Source organism: Narcine bancroftii, chromosome 6 (genome assembly GCF_036971445.1).
Source record: "Narcine bancroftii isolate sNarBan1 chromosome 6, sNarBan1.hap1, whole genome shotgun sequence".
NCBI lineage: Eukaryota > Metazoa > Chordata > Chondrichthyes > Torpediniformes > Narcinidae > Narcine > Narcine bancroftii.
Genome location: NC_091474.1, coordinates 195,801,008 through 195,818,606, shown reverse-complemented (window position 1 = coordinate 195,818,606; position 17,599 = coordinate 195,801,008). Strand labels below are relative to the sequence as shown.

Below are 17,599 nucleotides of genomic sequence, written 5' to 3'. Positions count from 1 at the left end.
TGGACTGTGAACCAAAGAACTTTTCTGAACTTACACACACACACACACACACACACACACACACACACACACACACACACACATTACATACATATGTACTTAGAATTAGAAGGGGGTTAAGTTAGGTTAGTTAAGTCAAAATAATGATAAGTTAAAGTGTGATTCTGTTTTCATGTTTAAAGATAATTAAAAGCAACTTTTCTTTAAGTAGCCATTTGTCTTGGTGAATATCTATTGCTGCTGGGTTTTGGGGTTGTAGTGCGCGTCGAAAGAACCAAAGACTTGTTGATCCAAACAAAGGCTTTTATTAACTAAAAGACTGGAGCATATCACAAATAGGTCGACCAGTCCAGAATGACCTGGTCTGGCTAGGAGCAATCCTTTAAGACCTGCCAGTAGGTGTGGCTACACTCTCAGCCAATCACAGTCATCCTACATTACAATCTGTACATATGCACATTGGTGATAGAATCTGTACTATAACAGGGGTCCTCTGGGCTTGTATCACCATTCATAAGTTGGTAGTTCACCTGAAGTAGGATGGAGTTGATGAACAGAAAGTTGATTTGGATGATGGTTTCAGCTGCGCCCACAAAATCTTTTTGTAACAGATGTATTTTCAAAATTAGAGCTTCTAAGGGAATAATTCTGGGTTTTTATACAATGATAAGGTGGGTTTATGGAGTGAGTTCACTTTTCAGTCAAAATCCTATTGAAGCTGAGGAGTAATTTACTGTCAGAGTGCATACATTACATCACATCCAACCCTGTGGGGTTGGATGAGGCAGAATTACCACTTATTGGTAAGGCAAAAAAAAACCAACTGTACGCAGCATATACATGTAAATAAAGAACTGCAAGCAGATTACAAACTGTCTGCCATGTAGGAAATTTTTAAAAAATCAATAAAGTCCACAAGTAAGAGTTCTTAAATGAGTCCCTGATGGAGTTTGTTGTTGAGGAATCTGATGGTGGAGGAGTAGTAGCTGTTCCTGAACCTGGTGGTGCAAGTCTTGTGGCATCTATACCTCTTCACTGATGGCAGCAGTGAGAACATAACATGTGCTGGGTGATGTGGATATTTGAAGATTGCTGATGCTTTCCAACAGTAGCATTCCCTGTAGATGTTCTCAATAGTAGGGAAGGTTTTGCCTGTGATGTCCCAAGCTGTGTCCAGTAGCTTTTGGAGGGCTTTTTGTTCAGAGGTATTGGTTACCCTTTACCAGACCATGATGCAGCTGGTAACACACTTTTCACTACACATCTATATGAATTTGCCAGTATTTCTGGTGTCATGTTAAAATTCCACAAACACCTGAGGAAATAGAGGCATTGATATGCTTTCTTCATGATGTCATTAGTGTGTTGGGTTCAGGAAAGATCCTTCAAGATAGTGACTCCCAAGAACTTAAATTTGCTCACCCTCCCCACCTCTGATCCCCTAATGATCATTGGATTGTATACCTCTGGCTTCCCCTTCCTGAAATCAACAATCAACTCCTTAGTTTTGGTGATATTGAGTGCAAGGTTGTTGTTGGTGCACCATTCAGCCAAGTTTTCAATCTCCATCCTATATGTTGACTCATCACCCTTCTTTATACAACCCAATATTGTGGTATCGTTGGCAAATTTGTAGATGGTGTTATTGTGGTACTAAGCCACACAGTTGTAGGTGTAAAGTGAGTAGAGGAAGAGCCCTGTGGTGCTCCATTACTGGAGATTGTGAAGGAGAAGTTCTTGCCAATCTTTACTGATTGTGGTCTGGTGGTGAGGAAATCCATGATCCAATTACACAGTGTGGTGTTGAGTCTTGGAATTTGCTGATCAGTTTTGAGGGGATGATGGTGTTAAATGCTGAATTGTAGTCAATAAGCAGCATCCTGATGAATGCACCTTTACTCTCCAGGTGTTCCATGGCTTTGTGTAGAGCCACTGAGATGGCATCTGCCATCAACCTGTTGCTAGATAGACAAACTGGAATGTATCCATGTCGCTTCTCAGATAGGAGGTGATATGCTTCAATCTCTCTGGCTTTCAGATACACACTATCCATCACTGTTTCCAATTAATTTATGGGACTTAACTGCTTTTTTGACTTAATTAGTTTTTTAAAAAAAGTCTGATAATTATTCCATTAATTAAATGCAATATAACCATTTGAAATATTTCTGATGAACAGAGGTGCAGGGAAAGTGGAAAAGGCTTTTGGCACTATGACATTTTAGCACACTGTCAGGGTGGGGCTTGAGTTTCTTCTACCCAAGGCCTAGTCATTCCTTACAGGCACAACCCACAGCAGCACTGAGCCCACAAAGGTGTTAGGACCACAGAACAGAGCTCGGGCACATTTGGACAGATTCTGCTGATGCAATGAATTGCATGCTGCAAGAAAGTGAGCAAGGGAGGGAAACTCTCATAACAAAAGAAACACACAGAACCCTGCAATCCACATTCAGATCTACCTCCCAGAGGAGGTAGATGGAAGGCTACCGGGACTAAGAAAGAAGCACCATGTTGCAATCATTGACCATTAGGGAAGAGGAGTGGCAGAGGAAGAAGCTCTTTCTCAAAATAGGAGGGAAACTTAAGTGAGACTGTGGAATTGCCCTAGAAAAGAACAATCATAAGACAAAGGGTAAATAGTGTTTTTCTGTGCTATACTCTTCCAAGCATTTATGGGTTAATCCTGGAATTATGAATACCACATGAGTATCATGATAAAATTCCACTTTTGGACAAGAGCCTGTAGTTGTTCTTTCCTTGCAGATTCCAACATATTCTTTTCTGATATGTTCTGGCATGTCATGGACCAAGTGTCTCATTAGTAATTTATTTTAATTATGATTAATATAATTAGTACATCTATTCATATTTCATGATGTTATTGGAAGAATAAAAATCTCTGACTCCTATATTACACTTTACACCATGAGTGGAAGGTGATGATCCGTTCTTAATGTCCAGGATTTTTTTTTCCACACCCTGTGAGTTGTCCCAATACAAGCTCAAGAATGATGTACAATAGCTTCAAAAAAATAACATCCAGGAAACCCAAATCAAGCACCAGTCTGATTTTACAGCCAATTCTGGAGGTTTTATGGGAAGCTTGCAATCCCAGAAATCTCTGCTATTAATCTGCACCCTGATGAATGTTGCCTGCCAAAGTGAATACCAAAATCCTCTGTTACCCACTCTTTAATCTTATTACTCTTAGACTGACCTCCAACCTCTACTAAAATGAGGACAAGGATGACTTTGTGTTTCATGGGTCTAACAATTTATGAGCAATTAAAGGCAAAGAGACACGGAGCATCCATCATAACAGTCGTTGGACTGGCAGCAGAGGTCAGGAGTCTCAGCGATGAAGTGCACACAATATATTTTTATTTCTGTTTGGGCTCTGCAGAGAACAGGTTAGTGGAAAATTATAGCACACAGTCTACAGTACAGAAAAGCTGTAGTTCATCTTGCAAAAGGATACATGTTTGACCAGATAGAATCTGACAGGAAACAAAATATAGTAGTAGTAGGAAAAATGCCTGCTCGGAACTATTAGGTATATTTCACTTCATTTAGTATATCTCACTGGGATGGTTAGAAAGGGAGAGGGGGAAATATATTGTTATTTAAAATATAATCATAAACATGAGTATACTCAAAATTTATTTTCTCTCCTGACACCCTCACACACACACACACACACACTCCCACCCATTCACCCTGATCCTTCCCCCTCTCCACTTCCCCATCTCTTCCACACCAGTAACTTCTGGCAATCAAAAATGTACTTTGCCTTAGTGCATTTAAACTTGAAATAATCTTTATATTTGTAATCCTAAATAATGTTAACATTTACTTTTGAGCAGAATTTATTTGAAAAATATTGTTCACCTTATATTTTTAAGGTTCAGCAAACTTTATTCTTTATATAATCTCAATTGTATAAGTCTTCATTGTATATAAAAAAAACATTTTATAGTTACCACAGCTGGAGCAATAATAATAATTTTTATCAGCAAGATCTTAACATTTGTAATCCAATACACATTGATATTCAACACTGAGGACCAAACAACATACAAGTCTTAGCATGCGCAGGCCATGCACTTTCCAACTTTATATGCAGATTTATTGGTCAGTTCAGACCATTTCAATTCTGAGTCACACTCCCATACTCACATGTCTATTCATGGCATTATATACTATCCCACCCAGACCACCTGCAGATTGGAGGAACAACACTGGGCACTCTCCAGCCAGATGGCAATAATATCGACTTCTCTGGTTTCTGCTAACCTGATCACATTTTTTCCCCTCCCCTTTTCAGTTATTTTCAATTCTCTCCCCTCCACTTACCCAGCCATCCCTCCTCTCCCAATCGCTGCTGTCCTCTCTCTTCCCTCTCCACCTATCATCTCCTGTCTTTGCTCAACTCCCCTCCCCCCCCCCCCCCCAGCCTTTTGTTTGGATGCCTGCCTACACCTTCCAAACACTAATGAAGGGCCCAAAACATCGGTTATGCATTTTTATGTTTGCTACATAAAGGACCATCTTTGGTCAGCTGAGTTTCCCCAGCAATTTGTGTTTTTACTCAGACCATGCCATGACATTTACCCAGAAAAAATAACAAATAGAGGCTGGTGTAAACTATTGGCATCTGAGTATTATATTCCAATTACATCAATTATAATCACTGCACGTGGTGATGAAGTCTTTTGCCTGCTTGCTCCCCATCTCCTCTCTTCTGAATTGCAGTGGAAGGAATCCTTGGTGCCACATAACAAATTAATGTCATCTTTACTGAAGGAGTAGTCAAAAAAGGAAAAAACAACACAGTAAAAAATCATTTGTTTGGACCCACAACCACTTCACACTTTCTGGCATAAAGCACCTCACAATATCAATGCCAACAGTGGGCTTCAAGGCAGGAACTCTTCGATGTAAGAGGAAGACAATTTTAACACGAAATCACAACTTCAAGTCCATTCAAGAATAGTTCAATAGTACAAATGCAATCTTGAGATCCAAAGAAATGTCATTATTATGGCAATCATATTTCCAATTTGAAACACTCACTATCCTCCTTGAATCTACAAGAGTTATTTAATGCTTTTAATTTCAGAGTAGGCTGCAGAATGCAAGGAAATTGTATTCGCTTTCCTATGTGTTTCCAAGTTATACAGCAATGGGTGGAAGTTAAAAAGTCACGGAGCAGCTCGGTAAAAATAAGCTAAGACAGTTACAATGGAACTCAACCCACAACCAGAACCGTCATCATCACTGGCTCTGCTGGCCATACTGACAGGGTTTTCTCCCAATACAAAGGCCGGGTTCCCTTTGTGATTGTAACCCTAGTCCTGAGTGAGAGCAGAATGGGGAGCTATGGCAGCATTTTTGCCTGGGAAATCCCTCTGGGCGCTGGATTGAGAATGATAAGAGGCTGCAGTGATAAGTTTAGATAGTTTAAAACTTAAAAGTCCAGCCCTGAATTATTAGCAGAAAGATGAAGTCCTAAATTTGAGGTCATTTTCAAAAAGTAATTTAAACAAAAGCTTAGCAGTTGGAAAAGATTGCGCGAGGATTAAAGGGAATCACATCATTTTAAAATATAGAATTTCAATTCTCTTAATCTTCTGCCCATCTGTTTGGCTTCACTGCAGAGGAATTCCTATCATTCACTGTAGCTGATCTCTGCTTGAGTGACAACATTTCCTATATTTTCCCACTTGCTGGCTCACTTCTGTGTGGTTTTCTCACTTGAAATGGTCCCAGGTGGGCCACATTATTTGAGGTGCTTCCCTGCAAAACCATTTGGCAAGTTGATAATCGGGTATGTACATAGGAAGTAGGAACAGGAGTAGGCCAAAAATGGCCCATCGAGCCTGCTCCGCCATTCAATACGATCATGGCTGATCTAATTTATGACCCAACTCCACCTACCTGCCTTCTCCCCATATCCCCTAATTCCTCTATCATGTAAAAATTTATCTAACCAAATTTTAAATATGTTTAATGAAGCAGCCTCAGCCACTTCCCTGGTTAGAGAATTCCAAACATTCACCACTCTCTGGGAAAAAATATTTTTCCTCATCTCTGTCCTAAATCTACTCCCCCGAATCTTGAGACTGTGTCCTCTGGTTTTAGTTTCCCCGGCCAGCTCAAAAAACCTTCCTAGATCTATCCTATCCATACCCTTCACAATCCTATATGTTTCTATAAGATCTCCTCTCATTCTTCTGAACTCGAGCGAATACAATCCTAGACGATTTAATCTTTCATCATAAGTCAACCCCTTCATCCCAGGGATCAACCCAGTAAACCTCCTCTGGACTATCTCCAAAGCCAGTATATCCTTCCTCAAATATGGAGACCAGAACTGGACACAGTACTCCAGGTGTGGTCTCACCAGTACCTTGTACAGTTGCACCACTAAATTGGCAACTTCATTCAGAGAGACTGTCAGAATTGTTGCTGCTGGAAATGGTAAACATAACAGTGGTGCAAGAGGAAATGCTCTTTTGAGATTGGAGGCTAAGGTACATCGTTAAGAATAAATGGAGCTTTAATTTACATCTGGCTGCTCCACATTTGACTCAAGTGACAGAAAGAAAAATAATATCCATTGCAGTACTTAATCCCTTCCTGGGCTGAGTGCAACAGTTCACTGTTATCGCTCAAATAAGCTTTGAATAGAGCTAATAAATCCTGATGGCTGACCCACAATTAATATCTTTGAAATTCTTTAGTTTTGGTCTTAAAAATATATTGAACATGATTTGAAATCAAGCACGCATTGCTGTATTAGATCCTGTAAGTTCCGTCAGCTTTTACTCAAGGAAATACAGAAATAGATTGACAAATTGCAAATTAATCTGATGTATTCCTAGTCATAATATTCACAGTATTGATGACCTTGTTGGGTATTCATGACAAGAAGAGTAAATAAAATTCCAATACACTAATAGCAGTGGTGGGGGAGGGAGTGCAGTACTATAATGACGTGGGAAGTGCAGGAATGGGGATTAACAGGTTGGAGGTTGCAGAGGACAGATCTCCTGATGCGGAGAGATCAAGGTGATGGCCTGATGTTCATGGCTAGGGTCACGATCCAGGGTTAGGTATGAAGAAGCATCCAAGCTCTGGCAACCTCCAACCTGTTAATCCCCATTCCTGCACTTCCCACGTCATTATAGTACTGCACGTGGAGGGGGAGGACGTGGACCTGTCCTCGGGCCTGCGCAAAGGAGCTTTTAGGTGGAGTGCAGTGCGCGCAGTACTGGCCCCACCCTTTACACCCATGGTTCGTGTGCCGTGGCCGAGCGAGCTGGGACGTGGCAGCGAGGTCTTTGGGTCGTAGGTTTTATATCGGAGTGGCCTTCTCCGCATCGGACTTGTCCCGCATCGGACTTGTCAGCCACAAACGAGCCTGCAGCTGACGTGGACTTTTACCCCCTTCATAAATCTTCGTCCGCGAAGCCAAGCCAAAGATAGTACTGCACTCCCTCCCCCACCACTGCTATTAGTGTATTGGAATTTTATTTACTCTTCTTGTCATGAATACCCAACAAGGTCATCAATACTGTGAATATTATGACTAGGAATACATCAGATTAATTTGCAATTTGTCAATCTATTTCTGTATTTCCTTGAAGTCAGGTAGAAGTTAGTCCACTAGACTACAATGGCACTGTCCTTATTAACAAGACTGGGATGGGTGCAAAGTGAGTGCTAGGTGCCTGGAGGACGCAAGATTGGAGTGGAAGAAGAGAGTGGAGAAGCTGAAGCAGTGGATTTTTCATTAGAGATTGGAAATTAAGAGGTTAAGAGATGGTAAAGGGCTTGAAGAGGGTGTCCTAGAGAAGGACTCAGGAAGTGAAGGGATAGTGTGCAACCTGGTTGAAGGCTGTGGAGGACTGTGTCTTAATGAAGTGTTTCAACCTGAAATGTTAACAAGTCCTTTCCGCCACTGAGATTCTGCTCAACCTGCTGAGTTCTTCCAGCAGTTTTTTTTTGTGTGATCATACACTTCCAGCATTTCAGGAGTCAACTCTCATTTTCATGACCTGAAATGGTTAAATAAGAATGTCTATAAAATCTGCAAATTAAATGTCTAGTTTAACTGCATGAGACTGCAAGTGGTGTAAGATTGCTATCGCTGTTGCCTACTGCAGGTCAAGTGCAAACAATATAGAGACTATTTCCATAAATCTCATGATGGATTGTTTTTTTTTAAATAATACCAGGTTTTAATACTATTGGCAAAGAATGTGATTAATAATGCACTGCTGGCTCAACAAGAATTAGTTACTAGTCTCAAATCAATAGCTGAAATATCATGGCTCAGGATAAGGGCTCAGCCTCACTAAGCAAGAGGGTTTGTTGGTGTAAGTGTCTCCACGTGGACACTAGATGAGGACAATATTGATCCTCCTCATGATCAGTGTAATGACACTCACTTAACCAATCTGGGGCCAAAGTTCCTAATGCAACTATGGAACTATCGTCTACCAAAAAAAAAATTAAGATGCCAAGGAGATGAAAGAATGGCACAGAAAAGGTTTAGCCCCAACTAGACCTGGAAACTTTTCTAATCCTGATGGCCATCATATCAAGAATATGCACTCTTCAAGCCCTTTACCATCTCTTAACCTCTTAATTTCCCATTTCTATTGAAAAATCCACTGCTTCAGCTTCTCCACTCTCTTCTTCCATTCCAACCTTGCATCCTCCAGACACCTAGTACCCATTTTGCACCCATCCCAGTCTTGTTATCAAATCTGCAAATAAAGGCAGTGCCATTGTAGTTTAGTGAACTGACTTCTACTTGGTACAGGCCAGATGCCAGAGCTTGGATGCTTATTCATACCTATACACTAAGAATCTGAGCTATGGATGTGCACGGAATGGCTCTCTCACTTTTTAATTAAAATGTAAGCCCTAATTTACATGCAGATGATCTTTGAAAATTGTTATTAAATCCATCTGACAACACTTTGCATAATTTTTTCCATGGCAAAACATTGGAATTTTTATCTTATTAGATAAAGAATGGTTTCAAAAAAACATTAAAATAGAAAAAGTGGAGGCAGGCAGGTAGCATAGTGGGTGGAAGTGCAAAATACAATGCCATAGATTGGTAAAATATAGCTTGGTATTTCTACTCTTACAGATGGTTACTCCTAATCTTAGGTTCATAGTCAAAGCATAGGCAAAATTCTTCTCCAGATGGAGTAAAGAATGAACAATGTGGCAGTTAGGTAGCAACGAAGAAGGTAGTTTAGGTTAGGTTCATCATCAGATTAGCTCATCATTTGGTCAATGGCATAAGGCATACATTAGTTGACAAGATTTATTTACCCTCTTACTTTGCATAGCACAAACAGAGGTCATGCAATCCATCAGAATTCCAGCAGAGAAGTCCCAGTCCCAATCTCCTTCCCTTTACCCTGTGCCAATCATCTCCCCTTTAGATCTTTTGCCATTTTTTGCACTTAAGCATTGTAGAGTGCGTCGAACGAACCAAAGACTTGTTGATCCAAACCAAGGCTTTTATTAACTAAAAGACTGGAGCATATCACAGGTAGGTCGACTAGTCCAGAATGACCTGGTCTGGCTAGGAGCAATCCTTTAAGACCTGCCAGTAGGTGTGGCTACACTCTCAGCCAATCACAGTCATCCTACACTACCATATGTACATATGTACATATACACATTGGTGATAGAATCTGTACTATCACAAGCATAAGTTACAATTGCCACTTAATCCACTGGCAAAGCTTTGGGATGTGGAAAACCCCACATGGTCATGCAGAGAATGTTTAAGCACAACACACTCAGCGGCTGAGGTTAGGATCAAACCCAGGTGACAAGCTGATTTTGACAAAAGGTAACATAAATTTCCATATATTGGAGCAGAAGCCGGATGTTGGATACTTTTAATAATGTGAATAAGTTTTTGTTTACTTGTCACAAAATAGTTGGTATGGTAAGAAGAGCTCTTCTGTGAACAGACTAATTGGTCATCTCTAACATTGCACACAACAGTTTAAAGAGCACAGAGTAAAGTATTGCAATAAAAAGGAAGATCAAGTAGCATCAAGCAAGGTCAGCATCAGAGCAGAAGGCAAATACAAATTTGACATACAGGAACAAGTCATTTTATTATCCAAAAAATAGCATGTGATTAAATAAAAGGACATACAGGAGGGAAAATTACATGAAAATGATTTTACAACAATGAACAGAGTAACTGCATGGAGGCAGCAGCTAAAAATGCTCATGATGTGGCAAAACACTCACTTGGTTAAAACTACAGTTTATTTATGTTGCCACAAGAATATGCAGGTAGGGATGAGTGGTTTTGTGTGTGTGTGTGTGTGTGTGTGTGTGTGTGTGTGTGTGTGTGTGTGTGTGTGTGTGTGTGTGTGTGTGTGTGTGTGTGTGTGTGTGTGTGTGTGTGTGTGTGTGTGCCTGCGCGCGCGAGAGAGAGAGAGAGAGAGAGAGAGAGAGAAAAGGGGAGATTGGTTCTGTATAATTGGAAATGTACATTGGGTAGGCCAGAGGGCGTTCTTAATCTTCATCTATTTAGTGGGGAGAAGATTGGCAATGCCAATCATCAGCGAATATGGTCTATGATGTTTCTGATAGTGTTGTGTATGCAATACACAATTAGGACTCAGAAATGTGGTGCTTTTCTCATTTTTTAATACCATCAGACTAACATGGCTACTGACACATATGTATATGTATATATATATATATATGGAAGGGTGACATCATGATGTACAGCAGGGAGGTCTTATAAACAACAAATAGCATTCTTTGTTTCTTAATAACTTTTGCCAAAAATTACAGAACCCACAAAGAAGCCCATATACCACATACAAAGTATGCTGAAGCAAGATCACTGAGTGAACATAGAACATTACTGCACAGTACAGACCTTTCAGTGTTATGCTGACCTTATGTAAACCTGCTCCATAATAATCTACCTTACACCCATAATCCTTTATTTTTCTGACAACCATGCAGCTATCTAAGTGTCTTTTGAATGTCCCTTTTGTACCTGCCTTCACCACCACTTCTGTCAATGTGTTCCAGGCACCTACCACCTTCTATGTAAAAAAAAACTTACCTCTGAAAGTTTACTTCCTAAACTTTTCTTAGCCTTTGATAAAAGACCAAAATAGCATTCTTATAGAATATCAGTAAAACTATTACTTTTCTCTTGGATTTATTTTGAATGCATTATTAATCCTATTTTGGAAGTTCATGATTTCTTTATCACATCCCATTATGTAAAACGTAATGTCAGTTATAACACATAAAAGAGGGCCCAGCAAGGAGTAAAATACGAAAGTCTGCAAACACCATGATTGAAGTAAAAACACAATACTGGAGAAACTCAACTGGTCAAACAGTGTACTTTATAGAGCAAAGATAAAGATACTTAACCAACGATTCGAGCCTGAGCTTTTCATCAAGGGATGCTACTAAAAAAATATCCACATTGAAAAAGAAAGCAGGCTTAGCAGGAAATACAGCTCTCTCAATCTTAATATTCACCCACTTCAAAATGTGCTAAAGACATTTTTTGGAGCTGTTGAATTTTTTTTTAAGAACAGAGTGTTTTCATCACATTAATATTGAGTAAAATGATTAAAAGTTAGAATCAAAAGGTAGATGCAGTTGGTTAAACTGTGTTGAATTGCACACTATTACCTAAACTGCCATTTTCGGACTTTTTTATCATTGTGTCAGCGCTGCTTTCTATTCTGATGCTACTAATGTTAAGATGGAATGCGGTTTAAATGATTAAACACGTCAAGCACATTTTAATTAGAATCCATCAGTTTTAAATAAAATATAATCGACAGGGAAAATGGATGGTAGTGTTTGTATAAATCATGAGGGTTTGCCAACTTCAGCCATTTTACTAACCATCACCTTCGTCTTCTGGCAAAATTCTTATTCCAGTGGTTTATAATATGCAAGCGCGCACGTGCCCGCCCGCCCGCACACCCACACACCCACACAAATAAATTAAGACACATCCTTTAGTTAAATAAAAACACTCCAGCTACTGAAAATCTAACAGAAAAGTATAAATTGTTGTAAGTACTCTGCAGGTCACGTGCTTATGTGGGAAGAAATAAAGAGTCAGCGTTTCGGAGACTCCCTCGCCAGATATATTTTTAGTTAGATAATGCCTGCATGTCTGATACAGAAGCAGGTTAATTTTGGATTTTGGTTGAGTGACCACAGGACCACATTGGCATCCTGCCTTATGGGCCACCAATGAGGTTTGAGAAATTTTAGCATAGTCCTGGATATATGCAAATTTATTGGAGAGATGGAGCAATGATGAAGTTCAGGGCTGGAGAGGAAAGGAGGAACTAACCTCGTATTTTTCTCCTGTTTCTCGTCCCCATAAAAGTGATATCAAAAGAAGTGTTTGGAACCTTTTGTTACTTTAGTGCCTAGTACAAGCAGTCTGTGTGACAACAGAGGAAATTCAGTCCATGAGCATGACAACATTATGACCATGATCCCATTGGTAAACATTTGGACATAATTTGCCTAATAAAGAGGCCTGCCCGAAAACAAGTGAGCAATTCCAGCAGTCCATCTGAAGGACAATCTCAGGAATGCCATTATTAAAATACAAATTGTACAGCAAGTAATCTGATTTTGGTAACTTCTGCCTCAAAATGCTTAGCAATGTGTCTTAATTTTGGGTTCCAGAAATTGAAGAAGCCTAATTAATCCCATGGTCATATCGCAAGATAAAATAGAGAGAGATGACTTTGGAAAAAAATATTAGCTCCATGGCTTCACAAAGATTCTCAGATTCCTTGAATTAATGCACTCTAAAATATCATACAGTTGAGGTACATCACTAAATATTTCTTCATCACTTTATTGGATGCATATATTTTAAAGTAATCAACAAAAATAAAGTTTTTTTTTCAGAAAACACATCTCAGAAATCACATCAACATTTCAAGAATGTAATTTGTGTCCTTGTAAAAAGGGAAACTGCTGATATTGGAGGTGTTAGCATTGGATATAGTTTATCTCCCCTCCAACATTGAGAATCTAGAAACACTCTCACTTTATGTTAGTCTGGCAACTGCAAATAAATTATGAGTGGCATGTATTTCAACCAATAAAAGTAGCACCATATTTTATGTGCAGTAAATTTAATTCCAGATTGCACTTCACCCCACCACTGCGACATGTTTATTGCCAGTGAAAGATGAAAGCGCTCAGAGTTGGCTGTGAGCGTCAGCAGTTCTAGTGGGCACTCGGAAAATGAAGACTTTTGACAGATTGGTGGCTGAGACCTTGAAATTAAATGCCAGATCTCATTTTCAGCCCAAAAGAACAGTAAGCATCGTCAGGGTCAGAGTGTTCAGCATGAAGAAAGTCAGCTGCTGAGAAGCAGCATTTCCAAGTGGCATTCAAATGAGCTAATGGTGCTGAGAAAAGATATCAGATAAACATTACATTGAGATCTTCCCTTCAGCATTTACACACTTAAACCACATTTGTGCAGAATGACGTCCTTTTTACAGTGATTTTTCTGAAGCATATCTTTTCTATACTAATGTTCATAGTACATCACACACAGATAGGAATACAAACACGCATATGTGTGCACACACATGCATCCACACACGTGCACATGCAATTAAAATGTGAACTGCTGAGTCACACTTCAAATAAAGTTACAAAATTAACATTGTGATCTATCCATTCAGCTCAAGTGGTTCAGGAAATCCCAGAAATGTCCTTTAAGTTCTTATATAGCACAATGAGTATGCTCAGTTGTATGTGAACTTTTAACAGCACAGTGATACATTTTACATTACATATTTTAATGTCTCTTTATCGCTAAAGTGTATTGACATATCTTTGGATCTATGGAAGCCAGTGTGATGGAATGTTTGTTCGTATCACACAATTTGCTTAATTTGAATTGAAAGACATTACCAGGTAGACATTGGAAGCCATTCAAGGATGTCCACAAATTTACTTTGAAAAAGTGTGCAACATCCCCATGAACTTGTAGGATTTTCTGGTCCATGGCTGTTCAAAGTGGAGAAGGAACATTTTGGTTGGCAGTGAGAACCTGATCTGTTTGAGAGGAATAAATAGAAACACAGTAGAAGCAGCTGAAGGAATGCACCTTCCCCATCAGGAATCTCCTGCCCAACTTGCAGTGAAGTCTGCATGTTCCATATCAGCCACTGCAGGACCCACAAAACTGGAGCTGAAGTCATCCTCATCCAGAATTGGATTCCACTGAGAAAGTGTGAAGGTTTCAAGGAAAATAAATGTGTCCCAATTAAATAAAGGTCCAACAATTTAATATTTATTTTAACATTGGCACTTGTACAAATTAAATGCCAGATAAGTTCCATGTCAAAGATAAATTAATAATTTTGAAATCACAGAAGAAACTTCAATTTAAATAAAATTAAAAGCTAGCTACAAAATAATTATCCTAAAGATTCCTGGCAATGCCACCGATTTAAAGAATGTCCTTACATGGAGACTTTCTCATCCAGCAAAGAAAATGCCACATTTTTATTGAGCCCATATGCTTCAGTAAAGAAGTTGTGTAGGAGGACAGGAGATTTATTTGTTGTCTTGGATCAAGCGACACAGAAAAGAAAACTGGCATTTATCCCAGTTCCCTGCTGTGTAAACTCCGTGTGATAAGTGGCCCAATAACCAATAAATACAAAGTAATGGACGGTTCAGAAGGAATGGATTGCATTTGAGAGGTCTAGACAGCATTCTAAGTCCAGAGTCACAGCCTGGTGATTGTGAGCCCCAGGGTTAAATGGCATCCATTTGTCTCATTTACAATTATTTGTCTTAAAATACGGAAAAACCCTGGATTCTAAAGGAACAATAAACATTACATACATTCCCCAGTGATGCAGAAAGGAAACATGACATGAAATGAAACAACGCTCCCCAGATCATATAAGTCCCTGTCTACGATTCCCTGAGCTCAGCTCAAAAAGACTGGATAGAAGATAAAGGTATTAGCATGTGTTTCCAACTCTTAGTACTATTGAAGAGGTTTGTGATGGAGTGATATACTGTAGTACATCATTTATGCATCCAACTTGAAGAAATGTGCACCATGCCTTTTAATACATGTTGCATCAGCCACTGTTATTGATTGATGTTATTCACCTTCAATAAAGGACGTCTGGTTAAAATTTCCATTGCTTTAATAAACAGTAATGTATAAGAATCTACAGAAATTACAAATATATATAATTTTTAAAAAATCTAGACATACAGAACCCACGTGAAAGGCCCTGTGATGGATTGTATTGATTAGATTGAAGTGCCATACACTTCAAGCCAAAATAATCGCTAACTGGAGTTTACGAGGCTATGCCACTCAAACATACCAATTAACCGACAAACCCCATAGGTTTCTGGAGGGCAGGAGGAAACTGGAACACCTGGAGGAAATCCATGCAGGTCACAAGGAAAACATAGAAACTCCTTACAGACAGCACTGGAATCAAACATGAGCTGCTGGCGCTGTAATAGAGTTGCAATAATAGCTGCGTCAACCATGCTTCCCCTTCAATATCAACAAACCAGATTCAACCATTATTATCATGCACCATCCTGAAATCACTTGGACACAAGACATAATTAAGGCAATGTAAATTTAAGTAAACCATAAAAGCGAACTAAAGAGAACTTTGGAACAGATTTCTTAGCATGCTAGAATATGCAACTGCCAGAATGGTTCACTGAATTGATTGTAATGACGCAATTACACCTGGGGGAAGAAAAGAAATGAGAAAACAAAAATAGTTTCCTTTACAGAAGAGAGCATTGTCAACTTTCAGGATACTTGGAAGTCATGGCAAAGTTTACACCATGGGAAGCATTATTCCCAAATCCAAGCAAACAGGTGAAAAAATTAGATTTAGTTATTGATTATCATGTTTAAGAACTTGCATGGATAAAATGTGTCAAATGAACTTATTCTAAATATTTCTGAGAATCTGCACCAATGATAAATTTGCACCAGTTCTTTTCTTTATTTATTCCAAGAGCATCTATCTTTGTTGTTCAATATTAACACCACCCCCAACACACACACGATTTGTAACAGAACCATAAAACATTAGAGCGCAGAATCGAGCCTCTTTGGTCCTTCTAATCTGTGCCAAACCATTTTTTTTGCCTAGTCCCACTGATTGGCACCCAGTCCATAGCCCTCCATACTTTTTCCATCCATGTACCTGCCCAAATTCTACTTAAATGTTAAAATTGAGCCCGCAATCACTATTTCAGCTGGAAGCTCATTCCACACCCCACCACTCTCTGTGTGAAGAAATTCCCCCTAAACTTTTCCCCTTTCACACTTAACTCATGTCCTCTGGTTTGTATTTTACCCATCCTCAGTGGAAAAAGCCTATCTACAGTTACTCTGTCTATCCCCCTCATAATTTTAAATACTTCTATCAAATTTCCTGTCATTGTTCTATGCTTCTGGGAATAAAGTCCTAACCTGTTTAACTTTTCCCTGTAACTTAGTTCCTGAAATCCAGGCAACATCCTAGTAAACTTTCTCTGCACTCTTTCTATCTTATTGATATCTTTCCTGCAGTTAGGTGATCAAAACTGCACACAATACTCCAAATTTGGCCTCACCAAAGTATTTTACAACTTTGATTTATGAAGGCCAATATGCCAAAAGATCTTATAACCTGATCCAATTGTGACACCACTTTCAGGGAATGGTATACCTGTATTCCCAGATTCCTCTGTTCTGCTACACTCCTCAGCCCTACCATTAACCGTGATGTGTCTTGGTTCGTCCTTCCAAAATGCAACACCTTATTCTTGTCTGCATTAAATTCCATCTGCCATTTTTCAGCCCATATTTTCAGTTGGTTCAGATCCCTATGCAAGCTTTGAAAACCTTCTTCACTGTGCACAACATCTCCAATCTTAATGTCACCTACAAATTTTCTGATCTAATTTACCACATTATCATCCAGATCATTGATGTAATTGACAAACAACAATAGTCCCAGCATTGATTTTTGAGGCACACCACAAGTTACATGCCTTCAGTCTGAGAAGGAATCATCCACCACTACTCTCGGCTTTCTCCCGTCCAGCCATTGTCGAATCCAGTTCATTACTTCATCATGAATACTCAGTGTCTGAACATTCCTGACTAACGTCCCATATGGAATCTTGTCAAAGGCCTTACTAAAGTCCATGCAGACAACATCCACAGCCTTTCCATGATAATTATCCATGGTTCTAATCAATGCATGAAACATTAAGCCGTACCTGCAAAGTGTGCATTTTATGTGAGTTACCAGATAAAGTCTTACATTATTCATTTACAAGGGTTATCAAATTACAACATATCCTGCCCTTACCCAATCATTGTGCAGTTTAGAAGAAAAAATTCTGGCCCAATGATGCTCCCATTATTGTTTTGTTCTCTTTCTACGGGTACTTGGAAAAAGTGAAGAATACAGCAAGGTCCTACAGAAAGTAATATAGAGACAGGACCTTGCCTCTTTGACCTTTA

At 39.2% G+C, this 17,599-nt stretch overlaps 1 protein-coding gene across 10 annotated transcripts in view; it reads right to left on the bottom strand.

Annotated features, from left to right (window-relative positions):
* LOC138736914 (PC3-like endoprotease variant B) overlaps positions 1-17,599 on the bottom strand; it is a 1,109,211-nt gene that overhangs the window by 447,242 nt on the left and 644,370 nt on the right. The window lies entirely within an intron of this gene.